This window comes from Bos grunniens, chromosome 23 (genome assembly GCF_055505025.1).
Source record: "Bos grunniens cultivar Pamir isolate PY7600 chromosome 23, Bosgru_T2T1.0, whole genome shotgun sequence".
Classification (NCBI taxonomy): Eukaryota; Metazoa; Chordata; class Mammalia; order Artiodactyla; family Bovidae; genus Bos; species Bos grunniens.
The window spans coordinates 43,519,578-43,538,079 of record NC_141187.1 but is presented as its reverse complement, the minus strand read 5'-3'; the positions used below and the strand labels follow the sequence as shown (position 1 = coordinate 43,538,079).

Sequence of the window (18,502 nt, the reverse complement as noted above, 5' to 3'; positions counted from 1 at the left end):
GGCGTGTTAACGCTGATGAAGGTTAACAGTGAAGGTGCTGGCAGAGACCACGTGCTGGTGGAGGTCACAGACAATCTACCGGGAGGCCACAGACAACAACTATTCTCATCCTGCCCGCCCATCTCTTCCCAAAGCCTCCCATTCGCCTATGCATTTAGCTGTTTTATAGTACACACATCAAGGGTGTTAGACTGCTCTTTGAAAAACTGATTTTTTTTCTCATTTATCACCAAAGGAAATCAAACATCCCTCCCTTTTTAGTTTGATAACCCTGGCTTTGCTGGACTTGGCAGCAGGGTCCAATTTGCATGGAGCACCTGGCCAGCTCACACCTGTGCCATCGAGGCATCAGGTGCCGCTCAGCAGAGAGAGCACACGTGTAATGTTAGAACGCAGGTCTCTTCTGAATGCAACGATGTGCGTGGGTGCAAAGTGAGGCTTACAGCGGAGGAGAGGGGCTGTTAGAAGGAAGACGACACACTTGTCAATTTCTCTAAGCCTCTCAGAGCCTGAGACACAAATCATTCAACTTCCAGATCCGTTTCAATGACGCCAGCCCAGATAACACCCATTTCCCCCCATGTTTTTCTGTAATGAGAATGGCAAAGTTAAGTTTCTTTTGAAGTAAATCCTTCTGATTTTCCAACAATCCTGTTGGCATTGGGGCTTGCAAAGCCAGCCTCTCCTGGGAGTTAATTCTCATTTTTCTGTGTTTCTAATTATTATCCTAACTGGCATTAATAACTCACATTTATTGAGTGATTATTACACACCACGCACTATGTTAAGAGTTTATGTTTGCATCTCATTTTGATCTTCCTAAGGACTCAATAAGGTACATCGTAATCTCCATCTTACAATTAGGAAACTGGCTCAGATAAGCTGTTACCCAAATTCACATAAATAAGATGTGGCAGAGCTAGAATTTAAACCTAGGTCATTGTACTCGTTTCCGATGGCTGCCATAACAAATTATTACAAACTAGGCAGCTTTAAAAACAAAGGTTTATTCTCTCACAGTGCTGGAAGCAAGAAATCTGAAATCAAGATGTTGACACAGAGGGGAAGGATGAGGGGAAGAGATAGTGGGGAGTTTGGGATGGACAGGGAAACACTGGTATATGTAAAATGAACAAGCAACAAGGACCTGCTGTACAGCACAGGGAGCTCCACTCAGCTATGTGGCAGCCTGGATGGGATGCGGAGTCTGGTGAAGAATGGATGCATGTAGATGCGTGGCTAACTACCTTTGCTGTCCACCTGAAACTATCCCAAAACTGTTAATATAAAATTTTTTTTTTTTTTTTAAAAAGACGTTGGCATAGTTGCTCCCCTGTGGGAGCCTGAGGAGGATTGGCCCCGTGCCTCTCTCCTGGCTTCTGGGGACGGCTGGGATGTTGTGTCCCTTGGCAGGTAGACGTGCCGCCCCAGTCTCGGTCTCTGCCTTCACTTGGCGTTCTCTCCACGTGTCTCTCTGACACCGCTGATTGGACTTAAGGCCCACCCTCATGCAATGTAACTTTATTTTTTTTAATTGTGGTAAAATAGATGTATAACAAAACTTGCCATTTTAGTCATTTTTAGGTGTACAATTCAACAGCATTAATTACATTGACCATCACTACCCTCGCATCACCCCAAACAGAAACTGTATTCATGAAGCAATAATTCATGTCCCTCTTCTCCTAGCCCCTGGCAAGCTCTATTCCGCTTTTGGTCTCAACGCCTCTGCCTATTCTAGGTCCCTCCTGTAACAGGAGTCATGCAATACTCATCCCCTTGTGTCTAGCTTATGTCACTGAGCATAATGCTTTCAAGATTCGTCCATATTGCCACGTGTATCAGAAACACATTCCTTTTTATTGTAGAACAGTGTTCCACGGTCTCACGTTCCTTGGATAAGGACATGTTGTGCCTCCATCTGTTGATGTATACTGGGGTTGTTTCTACCTTTCGGCTGTTGTGAATAATTCTATTCGAACACTGGAGTACACGTTTCTGTTTCTTTTTTTCAGTTCTTTAGGGTACAAGAATGAAATTGCTGGGACAAATGGTGATTCTATGTTTAACTTTCCGAGGAGCCACTGCACCATTTTTTCACAGCAGCTGCACCATTTTACTTTCCTACCAGCAATACACGAAGATTTTAATTTCTCCACGTCCTGGTCAACACATTATTTTCCAGTCATTATTACTATTAACATAGAGTACCACCTCATTTTAACTGAACGAATTACATCTGGAAAGATCCTATTTCCAAATACTGTGACATTCTGAGGTTTGAGCAGACACGGATTTTGGAGGGATGCTATTTAACCCAGCATTAAGTAACCCCAGGTTAAGAATTTGCTTCATAACTTTAGTCTTTATGTATTCCTCAGTTGATGGCCAGGTGACTTTATTCCTCTAATTTTTTGCCTTTGTAACATGCTCAAAGTAATGTTTAATTCTTCAGATTATGCTGCTGCTGCTAAGTCACTTCAGTCTTGTCGGACTCTGTGCAACCCCGTAGATGGCAGCCCACCAGGCTCCCCCGTCCCTGGGATTCTCCAGGCAAGAACACTGGAGTGGGTTGCCATTTCCTTCTCCAATCCATGAAAGTGAAAAGTGAAAGTAAAGTCGCTCAGTCATGTCCAACTCTTAGCGACCCCATGGACTGCAGCCTACCAGGGCTCCTCCATCCATGGGATTTTCCAGGCAAGAGTACTGGAGTGGGGTGCCATTGCCTTCTCCAGATTATGAGGTCTGTAATAAACCGAAATGAAATTAAAAAAAAAAAAAAACACTATTTTCTCAGCAACACCCTCCTTCTTGTGAATGCTATTGGGAAGACCTTGAAGAGGGTGCACTGGTGAAAATTTTATTTTCAGAGATCCAAAATAGTGAATAAGCCCCCCTCTTGGTTATATAACACACTCAGAGTTACCATGGGACGCACTTGTTAGTAGTATTATAAATAAATATTATTTCCTTTCTCCCTTCCTTTATTACCTAATGTATAGCTTAAATACCTACTAAATTCTATAATTTATTTCACTTTTACCTGATTCTAGGAATTAGCCAAATGTCTCAGCAACCTTGAGGCAATTCCCAAAGTCTTTATTATCAGTCCGTGAATAATAAAGGTTGTTCTTGTTGTTCAGTCACTAAATCGTGTCCAACTCTTTGCAATCCCATGAACTGCAGCACACCAGGCTTCCGTTCTTCACTCTCTCCTGGAGTTTACTCAAACTCATGTCCATTGAATCGGTGATGCCATCCAACCTTCTCATCCTCTGTCATCTCCTTCTCCTCCTGCCTTCAGTCAATAATAAAGTCATTATGGGTGTTCACTTCCCTGATGGCTCTGCGATAAAGAATCTGCCTGCCAGTGTAGGACACCCTGGTTTGATCCCCAGGTCGGGAAGATCCCCTGGAAAAGGAAGTGACAACCCGTTCCAGTATTCTGGCCTGAGAAATCCCATGGAGAGAGGAGCCTGGCAGGCTACCGCCCATGGGATCACAAAAGAGTCAGACATGACTTAGAGACTAAATAGCAACAACCATATGTGTGTGTGTGTGTGCACAGAAAAACTCAGATATACTAATAACAATGGAACCACCACCATACAAAGCAGAATGAGGAGTTACTGGAAAAAAAAACTCTGAAAAGTTCTCTTTTTTTATATAGAGCTGCTTTCTAAACTAAAGCAAGGCAGTTTTGATCAAATCCCTTAAAAACCTTTCCTTAATTCTCCTCCACCTAAAGGAATCAAGTCCAAAATTCTTAATGCAGCTCTACTGTCTCCCAAGGGGCAGTCCAGTCTTAGAGTCCTCTAATGACCACTTGAAACTCCGTACCAATAATGTCCTGCTTTGCCCAACTGGTGACCTCCTATTTATTCTTTGAGACTTAGTTCAGAATTATTATCCCCCCAGGAACTTTAATTACATAGTCCACCGTCTCTGGATCAAGTTACTCTGTGCTTTATTCATATTTCTATCATAATTTTCATCAGGTTCTATAATCCACTTACTTGAGAACTTGAGGGCAGACGTTCTGTTTTATTCATCTCTGTGTTCCCAGTGCTGGATTCATAGTAACTTCTTGATAAATGTTTATCATTATAATGAGTTATTCATTTGACTGTTTCCCCCCACTACTTTCTTGATGTTCATTTTGTCTGCTTGGAAGTTATTTTTAAACAGAGCTCAGGGAATGTTCAAGTTTCTAAGGCCAAATTCTTTTAAAATCTCACAGCAATACTGGGTATTCTAAAGGTAGTAGCCTCGCATTTAATCCCCTGTTCAGGCACGACAGGACTGTGTCCCTGTGCTCTTGCAAAAAGCAAGAATTGCATTTATCTCTCCTACCCATCTGGCTACCAACCAGTCACCTGTCATTCTCTGAATGTTCACCTTTGTCCTTGGAGTTTCCTCTTGAGTAGCTTAAAAGAAACCACTCTTCAGAGGGAAAAATAAGACCAAAACAATCCAAAAGACCCAGACATTCTTGGTGAAAGATATTGATCAACTCCCCTAACCAAAGCTGGATAATCTCCAGAAAATGGAAACATCAGTGGAAAAATAGATACTGCAAGGTACCATGGGAATATGGCAGTGACAGGGGAGAGGTTAAGGCAAGGAGGGGCTAGAGTCCTTCATTCAGGTGTTAGGTCTATAGGCTCTTAGGTTTGCCTGGAGGACAAGGACTGACTGAAATTCTTTCTGGCCCCCTCCCAGGTGGCGCTAATGGTAAAGAATTCACCTGCCAACGCAAGTAGACGTAGGAGATGTGGGTTTGATCCCTGGGTCAGGAAGATCCCCTGGAGGAGGGCATGGTAACTCACTCCAGCATTCTTGCCTGGAGAATCCCATGGACAGAGGAGCCTAGCAGGCTACAGTCCATGGAGTTGCACAGAGTCAGACACGACTGAAATGACTTGGCACGCACGCACGCACACCCCCCAGCAACAGACAGCAATAGAAACTAAGATATGGTACTCACTGAAGACTCACTACTCAAAGGAAAGTAGCAAGTCTAAACTAAGCTTTTTAGGGTGAGAAAAAAAGGAAAATGAGTAAGAAGAGCAAAGGGTAACAAAGGAAAAACTTCACTACTCCACAGAACTGAATAGCAGAAACTATAGAGAGAGATTTAAAGGTCTCTATTAATGGCGTGTGGATAAATCTACAGGTTAGCCTCTGAACCATTACCAGCAAATAATTTGATTTCGATATGAACATTAAAAAAATTTTTAAGTAGAAAAAGCCAATACCTTGACACCGGGTAGGTGAGAGGGGGCAGAGGAAAAGGGTGGGAAGTCCACGTGCAGACTTGTGCAAGTTTCTGAGAAATGGGAGCTGGCAGCGCTGCAGACCTGGAGGAAGGGAGGGGGAGGGATGGGTGCTAGAATGGACCGGCATTTGGGGAGTAATGGGTAGATCATTTCTGACTTCAGAGAGACGTAGAGATTTTCTTATAAAATGAATCAATTCTATGAAAGAAAGGGGAAATCTGATCTAGTTATTTTGCCCAAATAACTGGGTCAACGTCTGAGCCATGGCCAAACTGACTCCAAGTGATCTCAAATGAAGGACCTTAACTACCTGGGATAACTTTCCTTAGGATCAATATGGACGTTCAAAATCCTAAGGTTTCAGGGTCGGTATATGAAAATTTCTCCCATAATTTCCCCAAATGAGGAAGAGCCACTCTAGTAGACACTTACTTGGGGAATCCTTTCCCAAACATCATTTATTTATTTGTTTGTTGTTGGCTGTGCTGGGTCTTTGTTGCTGCACAGGCTTTTCTCTAGTTGCGTTAACCAGGGGCTACTCTCTGGTTGCCGTGTGATGATTTAGTGCGGTGGCTTCTCGTGGAGCACGGGCTCTAGAGCATGGTCTCAGTAGTTGAGATTCCCCGACTCTAGAGCACAAGCTAAATAACCGTGGCATGTGGGCTTCATTGCTCCACGGCATGTGGAATCTTCTCAAATCAGGGATCGAACTCACATCTCCTGCACTGGCGGGCGGAGTCTTCACCACTGAGCCACCAGGGAAGCCCTCCCCACCATCTTTTGATCTCACCTGATGCCCCCTGAGCAGTGAGAAGTAACAGGCTACTGCAAACATAATACAGTACCAGGATGTGAAAAAGAATAGGATTGCAGTTCCCCCACCAGGTCTGTGTGACCTGGGGCAAATCTCCGGGTTTTAGCCAGCTCCCCACTCTGCAAAAATAAGTAAATAAAGACAGAACAGAGTAGAACCTAGCGGGAGAAGGAATGAATTAATGATTGTTAAGCACCTTGGAAACCAAAGTGCTATTTAAATGCAAAATAAACTGCAGGATAACAAGTTCACTTTGGCTTCAGGGAGAAGTACTGTCAACTGCAGGAGCCATTAAAAGTCACAGGCTATAAAGTAGGCAGTAAAGTGGGCTTTGTTCAGCTTTGCCCTGCAGAATCGTATAACCTTGCCTGAAATTCACTGTTAATCCCAGTTCGAGAGTGATCAGACACAGTTCATCCACAACCAGAAAAGCCCAGGCAACTCAAGAGGAGAACTCCGCCTGCTTCTCAGCGCTTACCTACCCTCACTCCCACCGGGTTCCCTCATCCCACGTGGTCACCCACGCAGTCCCAGGTGAGGCTGTGTGTGACGTCATTCCACGAAAACAGCCCAGTGAAGGAAGCATCAACATTCCCCTTTCAGAGGCAGACTCGAACGCTTAGTCCAATTAAATAACTTGCCTAATATCACACAATGAGTAAAGTGCAGAGGCAGGAGATGAAGGAGGTCTGCCTGTGGCCTGCCTTTCTGTGACAATGACAATCTTGTGTCCCTGCTTCCCATCCTATCCCCTCTAATCCACTCTGGTCCCCTCAAAACACTGGTGCAGCCTATCGTCATTGGGTTACTGTAGCACATGGAGCAAACTCCTGACAAAACAAAAGAGGGCATCAGTTTCTTTTATTTCCACAGCTCCTTATGGAACTTCCTGGTTTGCTTGAAAGTCTCTGGATTAGAATTTAGGGAAGGGGAGTTGGGGGAATAGACATATTTTGTGCTCTATGATGTCATCCTTAACTTCTAACCCTGTGGAGAATGTATTGAAAAAGGAAAAAGCCATGTCTGACTCTTGTGACCCTATGTGCTGTGGCCCACCCAGGCTCCTCTGTCCGTGGGATTCTCCCACCTACTGGAGTGGGTTGCCACACCCCCCTGCAGGGGATCTTCCCAACCTAGGGATCAAACCCAGGTCTTTTGCATCACAGGCAGTCTCTTGCGTTGCAGGCGGATTCTTTACTGACTAAGCTACCAGGGAAGCCCCATATATTCCTGAAGTCAGTCTGAAATGTTAGCAGGTCATCTAACCTCCAATGAGCTCCTCCTATCAATTGGATAGAAAAATACCATGTTCCCAGGTAATTAGCAACAACTGATAAACTTCAGAAGGGGTCGGATGGGTCCTTCAGACTGCCCCTGAGGACTTCAGACACCCCTGACCACTATAATGCAGAGCCTGGATAGATGAGAACTTGGAGAATTCTGTCATTACACAGGACTGGCAGTCAGTGTGCCTTCAGGAGAGAGTTCTTCTTGGTGACCTGGTGAGAGACCCTTTCCCTCCACGGGAACTAGGGTTGAAGGGTTTGGAGGAGGCCTGAAGGAGCCAGAGTCATTTTAAATCATCAATGTCAAGTATTTCTAAGAGACGGAGGAGGCATCTGTGAGTGTTCCTTGGAAAATATGGCCATTTGTTGGCTACCCGGGAAGGGAAAAATGTAAAAGGATTAGGTGACCTGAAAACAGCTGGGCCAGGTGAGGACAGATGGCAGAGGGGTCTGTGCCCTTGGGGAGGGCAGCGAAAACCTAGACAGGAGGACAGACAAAGCCAAAAGGTGGGAGGGGGTAGTTCGGTGCTGAGTGGCTGGGGAAAGGAGCTGAAGAGGAAGGTGAATCCCAAATGGCAGATGGGAAATGCAACGGCTGCCACAGTGCCAAAGACAAAAAGGAAGCAGGAAGAAGCAGATTCAGAGGCCAAATGCCAAATAGAGCAGGGTCTCTATAACGGACTAAGAGAACTATCCATTGTCAACAGAGGTCCTAGTGAATGGGGGAACAACGCTGTCCTGATTAAGGTTCTCATTTAGGGACTTCCCTGGCAGTCCAGTGGTTAAGACTTCACCTTCCAATGCCGGGGCTGCAGGTTTGACTCCTGATGGGGGAGTTAAGATTCCACATGTCTTGCAGCCAAAAAACCAAAACATTAAAAAAAAAAAAAAAAAAAGTAATATTGTAACAAATTCAGTAAAGATTTTTTTTAAAAAGTGCTCTCATTTATGAATACTGACACCATACTGGGGGTGTTACTATGCCCTATTATTTAGCCTTCAGAACAGCTTTGCTGGATAGGTACCCTTATACCCATTAGATGGATAAGTAAATCCATCTTTGGAGGAGAAGAGGCTGACTTCCCAGGAGCACAATGTAGCCTAAAATAGGAACCTGGCAGAGAAGCCCAGGAGCAAGAAGGAAAGCAATTTGAAGGCAGAGAGAAGGGGTATACACGCTGTGACCCAACCTCAGTGGGACAGAGAGGGCAAGGAGAGTCAACACAGGGCCTGGAGACAAAGGAAATGCTCACTGGGGAGGCTTCCAGGACTCAGCTGAGTAGCCCAAGCGCTCTGACTCCACGCGAGTGATGCGTCTCAGCTGCAGAAAGTCGTCATGAAATCAGCTCACCCTGAAATGAAGCGTAATTGTTCTAACAGAACCATTGGCGTGTTCTAGCCAGGATCAAGAGAGCTTTGTTATCAGATGATTGACTAGGGTAAAGAAAACTCCAGAGAAGCAAGAAAGCAAAATAAGGGTCAAGATCAGGCCAAAAACAAGGAAGTTTTGTTGTGTGTGTTTTTTTTTAATTAGATAAAACGACCAATTGCTCTTTTTTCCAAAGTACTCTTTGGAGGTTAATAATGAAGAGGGGGCCCAAGACCCAGCCCAAGATGTGAATCCCAGAGTATTGATGCTGTGGGACTGCGGCATGGTACCAATCCAGAGGGACCCTTACAGTGAGGGGCCAGAACACAGTCCCCCCGAGCCCTGTGTTTCACTGTCTAAGGTCATGCAGTCTGGGAGTTTAGAGCTGTGTGTTTCAGACTCAGTTCTTCCACTTACGAGCCGTGTAACCCAGAGCACCTTACTTCATTTCTACAAGCATCAAGTTGACTATCTAAGAGTGTATTAGTTATCCATCGCTGTGTAACAAACCACCCCAAAACTGAGCAGCTTGAAACAACACTAGATATTTGTTTTCTCTCAGCCTCACTCTGGGTCAGAAACTGGAGAGCTGGGCAGTTCTGGCTCAAGATAGTTCGTGGGGCTGGTGGCATACACGGTAAAAGAAGCTGCTTGCGGCACAAGAGACGCGGGTTTGATCCCTGGGTCAAGAAGATCCCCTGGAGAAGGAAATGGCTGCCCACTCCAGTACTCCTGCCTGGAGAATTCCATGGACAGAGGAGCCTGGCGGGCTCCAGTCCATGGGGTCACAACTAAGCGACTAACACTCTCACTTTTCAGTCATCTGAAGGCCTGAATGGAGCTGGAGGATTAAGGACCCACATCTCAGAGGCCTCACCTGGGCTGTTCACAGGGGTCTCAGCTCCTCTACACACGGCTGCTTCATCAGCCTGTTGCGTGTCCTCACATGGCCACTGGCTTCTCCCAGAGTGAGTGACCCAAGAAAGAGAGCCACACAGAAGCTGGACCGCTTTATGGCCCAGCCTCAGAAATCACATTGCAAAACTTCCACTGCATCCATCTGCCAGGAGAGAGCAGTAAGCCTGACCCACCCTGAAAAGGAGGGAAATCAGGCCCCATGACTTGAAGGGAACAGTGACAAAGAATTTACAGACATCTTTTAGCATCAGCCCAAACACCTTCCTTCACGCTACATGTAATTACTGTGCACACACTGTATAGCAAACACCATATTAATGCTGGATTTGCCACCAATGATAAGAATTATTCCTGTCCTCAGGGACTTTATAGGGCACTTGAAGAATACACATAAGAGTTAAACCCTTCACACTGAATAGGATGCTACTATCAAAAAAAAAAAAATCTAGAAATAACAAGTGCTGGCAAGGATGTAGAAAAATCAGAATGCTGTGCACTGTTGGTAGAAATATAAAATGGTATAACTGCTATGGAAAACAGTATGGAGGTTCCTCAAAAAATTAAAGAATTATCCTATGATTTAGCAATCCCACTTCTGGATGTATATCCAAAAGAATTGAAAGCAGGATCTCAAAGATCCTTGCACACGTATTCACTTTCATCACAGCACTACTCAAGATAACGAAGAGATAGAAGCAGCCCAAACGTTCATCAATGAACCAATAACCAAACAATATTATTTACAAGGAAATATTACTCAGCCTTTAAAAAGAAGGGAATTCTGTTAAGTGCTACAACATGGATGAACCTTCAGGACACTATGCTGAATGAAATAAGCAAGTCAGGAAAAGATTTTGTATGAGCATCTGAGGTAGTCAAATTCATAGAAACAGGAAGTGAATGGTGGTTGTCAGGGGCTACAGGGAGGAAGGAAAGGGGAGCTTTTGTTCACTGGCTCTAGAATTTCAGATTTGCAAGAAGAAAGAGTTCAGGAGCTCTATTTCACAATAATGTGAATATGCTTACCACTGAATGGCACATTTGAGAATGGTTAAGATCATAAATTTTGTATTATGTGTTTTGCACTAAATTTAAAAAAAAAGAAAGAAACAGGGGGAAAAAAAAGACCCAAGTACAGAGCTGTCCTGCTGGTCTAGTGGTTGAGAGTGTGAGGGACTCAGGTTCGAGCCCTGGTCTGGGAAGATTCCATATGCCTCGGGGCAGCTGGACCTGTGGCCACAACCACTGAGCCTGTGCTCCATTGGAAACAAGAGAAGCCACCCCAATGAGAAACCCAAGTGTGGCAACTAGAGAAAGTCTGCACACAGCTGCAAAGACCCAGTACATCTCAAAATAAATAAAGCATAATTAGCGTTAGTCCCTCAGCCATGTCTGACTCTTTGCAACCCCATGGACTATAACCCACTGGGCTCCTCTGTCCATGGGTTTTCCCAGGCAAGAATACTGCAGTGGGTTGACATTCCCTTCTCCAGGGGATCTTCCCAACCCAGGGATTGAACCTGGGTGTTCTGCATTACAGGCAGATTCTTTACTATCTGAGCCACCAGGGAAGCCCTAAATAAGTATAGCTGCATTTTTGAAAAAGAGAGAGAGCCAAGTACAAAATAGTAAGCTACTCGGTACTATTGGACCACGCAGTAGAAGTTTTCCTGGAAGAGGTGTTTTCCTAACTGTGCCCTGAAGAGCCTGTGAAGGCAAGTAAGGTTTCCAAGCAGGTGGAGCCATGTCTTCCAAACACAGCCATGACTCATAAATGAGTCACGGAATCAACTTAGGGGGTCCTGACCAGCATTTTTACTTAAATGGACTAGAACAGCATGTATCAGAGTGAATTGCATACAAACAGGATCTTTTTGTAGAGCTTCTGTTTAATTTATCTGAGTATCTATGTATATCTATGAGGTGAGTAACAAGTTATGATGTAAAATATATTGCTTACTGTGGGTGGATTAAAAAACCGCTTGCAAGCTCCTGGGTTAGAGTACATGCTGGAATGAGACCACGGTGAGAAATAAGGCTGCAAAGGCACATCAGCCAGAACAGAGGACAAGTGACCTCTCAGTGACCCCCAAATCTCGGGGGCTTAGAACAAGGGTCCAGTTCTCCCTAACGTGACTCGTCCACTGAGAACTAGCAGGTGGCCAGCTTATTTCACATTCACTCCAGGAGCTGGTAGATGGTAGAAATAACCTCTACGTGGAACATTACTGGTCTCCTGGGGGAGAGAAAGTGAGCCGTACACTGGCCATTAAACTTCTGCCTGGAAGGGCCATTGCTGCTCACATTTCATTGGCCAAATCGAGTCGTGTGGCCAAGCTTGACAGTAAAGTGGCAGAGGAGGGGGAATCCTCTCCCCACCCCCACAGGAAGGGACAGTTGATGCAGTCGGCGCTGAGAGTGTAAGGCAGGGGAGGAGCCAGTCAAGAGGCGCCTTAGAAATGACATCGGGACACTCAGGATTTCTCCTAAGGACAACGATGATTCACGGAAGAGTTTTAAGCAAGGTGAGCACATTGGCTCTTTAGAGAGCTCCCTGTGTCAGCAGTGTGAGACTGGGTTGGGAGCAGGCCTCAGGAAACCAGTGTGGTTGGTCTTCTCTGCCAAACCGACCGTCTTGCTAAAGAAGCGAAGGGCCAATGGCCAACTCTTCCCTCCCCAAAGGCGATAAACCTCAAAGCCCTGTCTCAGAAATTCAAGGTCAAGAAACATGACATAAGGAAGAAATTTAAGGGCCTCCATTTATTACTAGCCCAGAGAGCAGTCCCTTTAGAAAACAGAATGTTCAGACCCTGTGTGATAATGTGATAATATATGTGTACTGGTGGAAATAATATATATATCTATATATGTGTGTGTGTGTATTATATAAATAATGTGTATATATATGCGTGTGTGTGTGTGTGTACACACACATAAAATGTGTATATATATAATGTACATATGTGTGTGTGTGTGTGTGTATGTGTATACATATGAGGGCTTCCCTTGAGGCTCAGCTGGTAAAGAATCCGCCTGCAATTCGAGAGACCTGGGTTCAATCCCTGGGTTGGGAAGATCCCCTGGAGAGGGGAAAGGCTACCCACTCCAGTACTCTGGCCGGAAGAATTCCATGGACTGTATAGTCCACAGGGTCACAGAGTCGGACATGACTAAGGGACTTTCACTTTCACATACATATGCATGTGAAAGTGATGCTTCCCAAGTGGTGCTAGTGGTAAAGAACCCAACTGCTAATGCGGGAGAAGCAAGAGGCGCAGGTTTGACGCCTGGGTGGGGAAGACCCCCTTGAGGAGGGCATGGCCACCCACTGCAGTACGCTTGCCTAGAAAATTTCATGGGCAGAGGAGCCCAGCAGGCTACTGGAAGGTGATACTGAGGCTTTTTCCTTTTTATTTTTTCCTTTCAAATAGGAGAAACCTAAGCTAGATAGGAAGAACATGCTAGAAAGACACACATAGGCGCTACGGACAAAAGGGGACAACTGCCAGACCACAGCCTTGGGGAAGGGGCAGAAAAGCAGCAGAGACCCTGCTCGGGAAGGGCTTGGGGCTCCCACTCTGCAGGGCAGGACAGTGAGGGGCAGGGCGGTGTACGCGGGGATCGGGGATTCCATTGGGTGGCTAGGTTTGGGGGACCCTTACTTGCTCTGGGAAGTAGGAGGCAGGCATCTTTGGAGAATGAAAGATAGGTAACTTGGGAGAAAACGTGAGAAGGGATCAGGGACAGAAGACTTAGGCGGAGTCCTGCTTGGCATCGAGGGCCCATTGAAGACACAGCCTGGGGACGTTCTCCCCGGTGGTCAGCTTAGAGCCTCCCCTCTCCTCCTTTGCTTTGTCCACCCTTTAGCCAAGGAACCCATGGGAGTTATCCATCTGGACAACACTTCCAAAAAGGAGAGCAGGGAAGGGAACCGCTAGAGCAAACAACAAAGGAACACTAGCTTTAATTTTGACACAATAAGGACAGAGACAAGAACTGACATGGCAAAGATCCGCAGTCTTTCACTGCAAGAGCTACAAGAGAGACGCAGGCGGAGAAGGGCTGCTACAAACAAGAGGTCTCAGGCAGTTGAGAGGAAGGGGTAAGGCCAAGAGCTTTGAAATCTTGACCATCTACTGCATGACAAAGGCAGGACTAGAACCCATTCACTTTTTCATATAGCAAATAACAGTGGATTCTCTGCTATGTGTTAGACACCGATGTAGGTGCTAAAAGCCCAGCAAAGATCAAAAGAAACAGAGCCCTTCTGGGGATTATACTCTAGTGGGAGCTACAGACACTAAGCAAAGAAATACACACCAGTGTGGATGGTGGCAAGTGCTATAGAGAAAACTTAAGCAAAGGAATCAGAGTTGGGAGTGTAGGGGTAGGAAGGGGGTGGATTTTTAATGGAGGAGGATCTGGGAAGGCTTCGAGATGACCCAGATTTCCAGACTTTATTCTATGCATGTTCTTATTTTTTAAATTTTATATAATGACAGCCCTTTTCTTTGGTGCTTTTCATTTTAGCATTTGGAGCAGAGCATGTGCAGAATGGTGGTGAGACTGGATTTTCACATCAGCTGTCTGCATGCTTGTGAGGCACAGCTCCACCTCCCGCTTCCTGTGTGACCCTGGGCACAGGGCGTTCCATCTCTCTAGCCCTGGGGTTTCTCTGTCTGCAAAGAGGGGCTAATAATAAATTCCCCACAAGTTTGTTGTGAAGATAAAATGAGGCCGTGGATGCAAAGTGACTGACTTTTAGTAAGCTAGCAGGAACAGGAGTGGTCTAATTAAGCTTCATGAGGGGTAGCCCTTCTTAAGAGCACGTTCTGTGCGCTTAGGTTTTTACCGGTATTCGCAGGCCCTGCCCCGGGTGTCTGGGCTCCCTGAGGGCTGCTCCAGCGATGCTCAGTGATCTGCTTCTCTTCACCCAGGCTTTGTGGCCTGCTTCTCCCTGTAATTCGGGTGATACATGAAGCCACAGCAAATTAAAAAGTGAAATTTGTTCAAATGTTTGCATCTCTGATATTACCATGCATCTTGAGAGTTGATGGCATTTTATGATTGATAGACTCTTTTCTTTGGTAGTTGCATTCTTTTTTAAATTTTTTACAAAGTGATCCTAGAATCCATGGTGCTTAGTTATGACAAGTGTAATGATTCACAATAAACCACAACCAACTGGTACCCCCAGAGTTCCCACTGTGACCTAGGCATCAACTGTTTTAATGAACAGGATCAGCAGAGCACATCAGAATGAAGAAAAGGTGCTGGATCCAGAATCTATGAAAGCCCCCCAGTTTTTTCTAGAGGTGACACACAGTGAAAGGTCTATGTGGTGACAGAAACTTGGAGAAAGTTCCAGAGACCTCAGGTTTTATTCTACTCACTCTAGAGTCTGAATGTAAAAACTTTTGAATCTACAGTTCCAAAAAGTATAACAAACACCCACGTGTTCCTCATTCAGATTCACCAATTGTTACCAGTTTGCATATTTACTTCCTTCTCTCTCTCTATATATATATATTTATATATATACACACACACACCCTTTCTCTCTCTATATATATATATATAACACACACATTACTTTGTTGTTGTTCAGTTACTCGGTCATGTCTGACTCTTTGAGACTCCATGGACTGCAGCACCCCAGGCTTCCCTGTCCTTCAGCATCTCCTGGAGTTTGCTCAGACTCCTGTCCGTTGAGTCGGTGATGCCATCCAACCATTTCATCCTCTGTCGTCCCCTTCTCCTCCTGCCTTCAATCTTTCCCAGCATCAGGGTTTTTTCTAATGAGTTGGCTCTTCGCATCACATTATTTTAATTATTTCTATTTACTTTAAATTTATTTTCAGCGGAGTCATTTAAGAGTTTCTTGCTGATGTCAGGACACTTCACTCATAAAAGCTTCAGCACTTCCAAGAACAAGGGCCTCCTGCCACAAGGCTGGAGCACAGCAACCACATCAGGAATGCTAGCACAGACACAACACGACTACGTAATATCCAGTTTCTCCAGTCCTCCCAAGAATGGGCTTTCGGCTGGACCAGTGCTGTTGAACTGAGAGGACATTCCTGCTGGAGGTTTTTTTTGGGGGGGTTGTTTGTTGACTTTTTGCAGTTTTCTACACACTCAAATTAATGTTCTCCTGTCAACTAATTCATTTGATAAGAGAAAAATAAATGCATTCCCACTAGAATTTAGGAAAAAGAAACAAAAAAAATTTTAAGGCTGATTTATAATTTCTCAAGCTATGCATACTAATGTATTCATTTTTAACAGATCTAGATCTATGCCTGTCTACTCTCTAATAAGACCAACTTTCTAAGAAGTGGACAGGTGGTATCTGTAGATTTCTTTTTGACTCTAAATCTGTAGTCTGTGATTCCTCAGACATACCGGCATGTTTAGAGGGTGGGCTCCTTCAGGTTAAGCGTGTGGATCGCGTCCCAGTCATCATTTCATCCTTAGTAACTGTACTGCAGCTGGTGCAGAGCACGAACTCAGTGAACGACGGTGTGAATGAGCGAGTGAATGCTTTTTCTGGCTCCTCAGGGCAGGCTCCGCACCACATCTCTGACAGTTTGCAGATATAAGTTCCCTTTTCCACTTTGGCTGCAGTTTAATAAGATGCCATAGAAAAAGGGACCAGACCTTGGTCCTAACTCAGCAGAGGCAAGATCTTATTGGAATCGCAACAAACATGAACCATGGCAGGTTCTAACTGCAAATACACGAAGAGACTGGGAACCCACAGGAAGTGAGGGTACTTGCCCTGCACACCTACATGCCTTCTTTGAAACAGAAACCTCGTGTTAGGCAGCAGGTGGTGAGAGCTAGGGCAGGCTAGAGACCCTTCTTTTAAAAAATGGTCCACTCAGTTTCCCTCTGGGCTTGAGGGTCAGGTCCCCATTCTTGGACCTGTCCAGCTAGATGACTGAGGAAGAGAGGTGAATGCCTTTCACTACAGTCTCAAACCTCACTGGGCCAGGGTCTCCCTGTGGTCAAATGTGGCTTCTTACTGATTAAGGGAAGAGGAAGGAGAGAGAAAGGGAGTTTTTGTTAAAGGTACCTTCAACCTTATATCAGCTCATCCTTGAAAGAATCACACAATGTCGATACACATAAATAAATAAGAACTATATGGATCATCTCAAAGCTACTAACGGTACACTATGTGGATGTACATATTTAAGAAATAACTTCTTGTTTGATCCAAACAAATATACTCTCCCAACATGCTCTGAGCTGATAACTGAAATTTTCCCATTATAGACATGGTACAGGCTTTCAGAGGGGTTTTTAAAAAATTCCTTCTTTGTTGTTGTTCAGTCACTCAGCTGAGTCCAATTTTTTGTCTCCCCATGGCCAGCAGCATCTACATTTCCCTGTCCTTCACCATCTCCCAGAACTTACTCAGACTCATGTCCATTGAGTTGGTGATACCATCCAACCATCTCATCCTCTGACATCCTCTTTTCCTTCTGCCTTCAATCTTTCCCAGCATCAGGGTCTTTTCCAGTGAGTCAGCTGTTCGCATCAGGTGGACAAAGTATTGGAGCTTCAGCATCAGTCCTTCCAATGAATATTCAGGGTTGATTTCCTTTAGGATTGATTGATGTGATCTCCTTGCAGTCCAAGGGACTCTCCAGAGTCTTCTCTAGCATCTTCTTTACCATTTATTTTACTTTATTTTCTACTTATTTTATGCTTATTTATTTACTGCAATTTATTCAATAACATTAAATGCATGAACACTGCAAAAAAAAAAAAATTTTTTTCAAACAGTTTAAGTTGAAAACCCTCCTGATTTCTTCTCTCAAATTCCTCTGCAAAAGTGCCTATTCTCCCAGGTATGTGGATTCCTCTAATTCTTTCTCTGGATGTTTACATACAGGTGAAGCAGCAGAAACACGGCAAGAACTGGGGACCTTAACCACCCATGCTCTTCTGTCTCACTTTTTGCTCTTAATGTGTCTTAGAAATCTTTCTTCACTCAAGGAATTTCAAACGTGACCTGAGCCAATGGTTTGTCACTGGGCTCCCCAGGGCCCTTGGGATCCCGTAGGGGCTCCTCACAGGCTGCCCCAAGGAGGAGCAAACCAAACAGCTCCAGGCTCCTGACGCTGCTCCAGCCAGGAGGCCTCCCATTCAATCTTCTGGACTTTGTTGATTTCCATATAATTCCCACCCCCCACCCACTTTGGCTGTGCTGAATCTTCTTTGCTGTTCAGGCTTTTCTGTAGTTGCAGCAAGTGAAGTGAAAGTTGCTCAGTCGTGTCTGACTATTTGCCTTTCCCTTCTCCAGGGGATCTTCCCAACCCAGGGATCGAACTCAGATCTCCCACATTTCAGGCAGATTCTTTACTAGCTGAGCCACCAGGGAAGCTAAGAATACTGGAGTGGATAGCCTATCCCTTCTCCAGCAGATCTTCCGGACCCAGGAATTGAACTGGGGTCTCCTGCATTGCAGGTGGATTCTTTACCAGCTGAGCCACCAGGGGAGCCCCTAGCTGCAGCAAGCTGGGGGCTACTCTAGCTGCAGCACACAGAGTTCTCATTGTGGTTGTTTCTCTTGTTGAGAAGCACGGGCTTCCTTAGTTGTGGCTCCCGGCCTCTAACGCACAGGATCAGCAGTTGTGGTGCACGGGCTTAGTTGCTCTGCAGCGTGTGGGATCTTCTGGGACCAGGGATCTTGTCTCCTGCATTGGCAGGAGGATTCTTTACCACTGAGCCACCAGAGAAGCCCCTATAGAAACTTTAATTGAAAAAAAATTGTATGTGTTACTCTGAGAAAGGAGGGGAGAAGAACTGATCTAGCTCAGTTCTG

The 18,502-nt window shown here is 45.1% G+C and overlaps 1 long non-coding RNA gene across 1 annotated transcript in view; it reads right to left on the bottom strand.

Moving 5' to 3' along the window:
* Positions 1-14,095: 14,095 nt before the first annotated feature.
* LOC147347720 (uncharacterized) overlaps positions 14,096-18,502 on the bottom strand; it is a 32,130-nt gene continuing 27,723 nt past the window's right edge. Inside the window, exon 3 of the long non-coding RNA XR_015152663.1 lies at positions 14,096-14,623. This is a non-coding gene — a long non-coding RNA (uncharacterized LOC147347720). The remainder of the gene's footprint in view (positions 14,624-18,502) is intronic.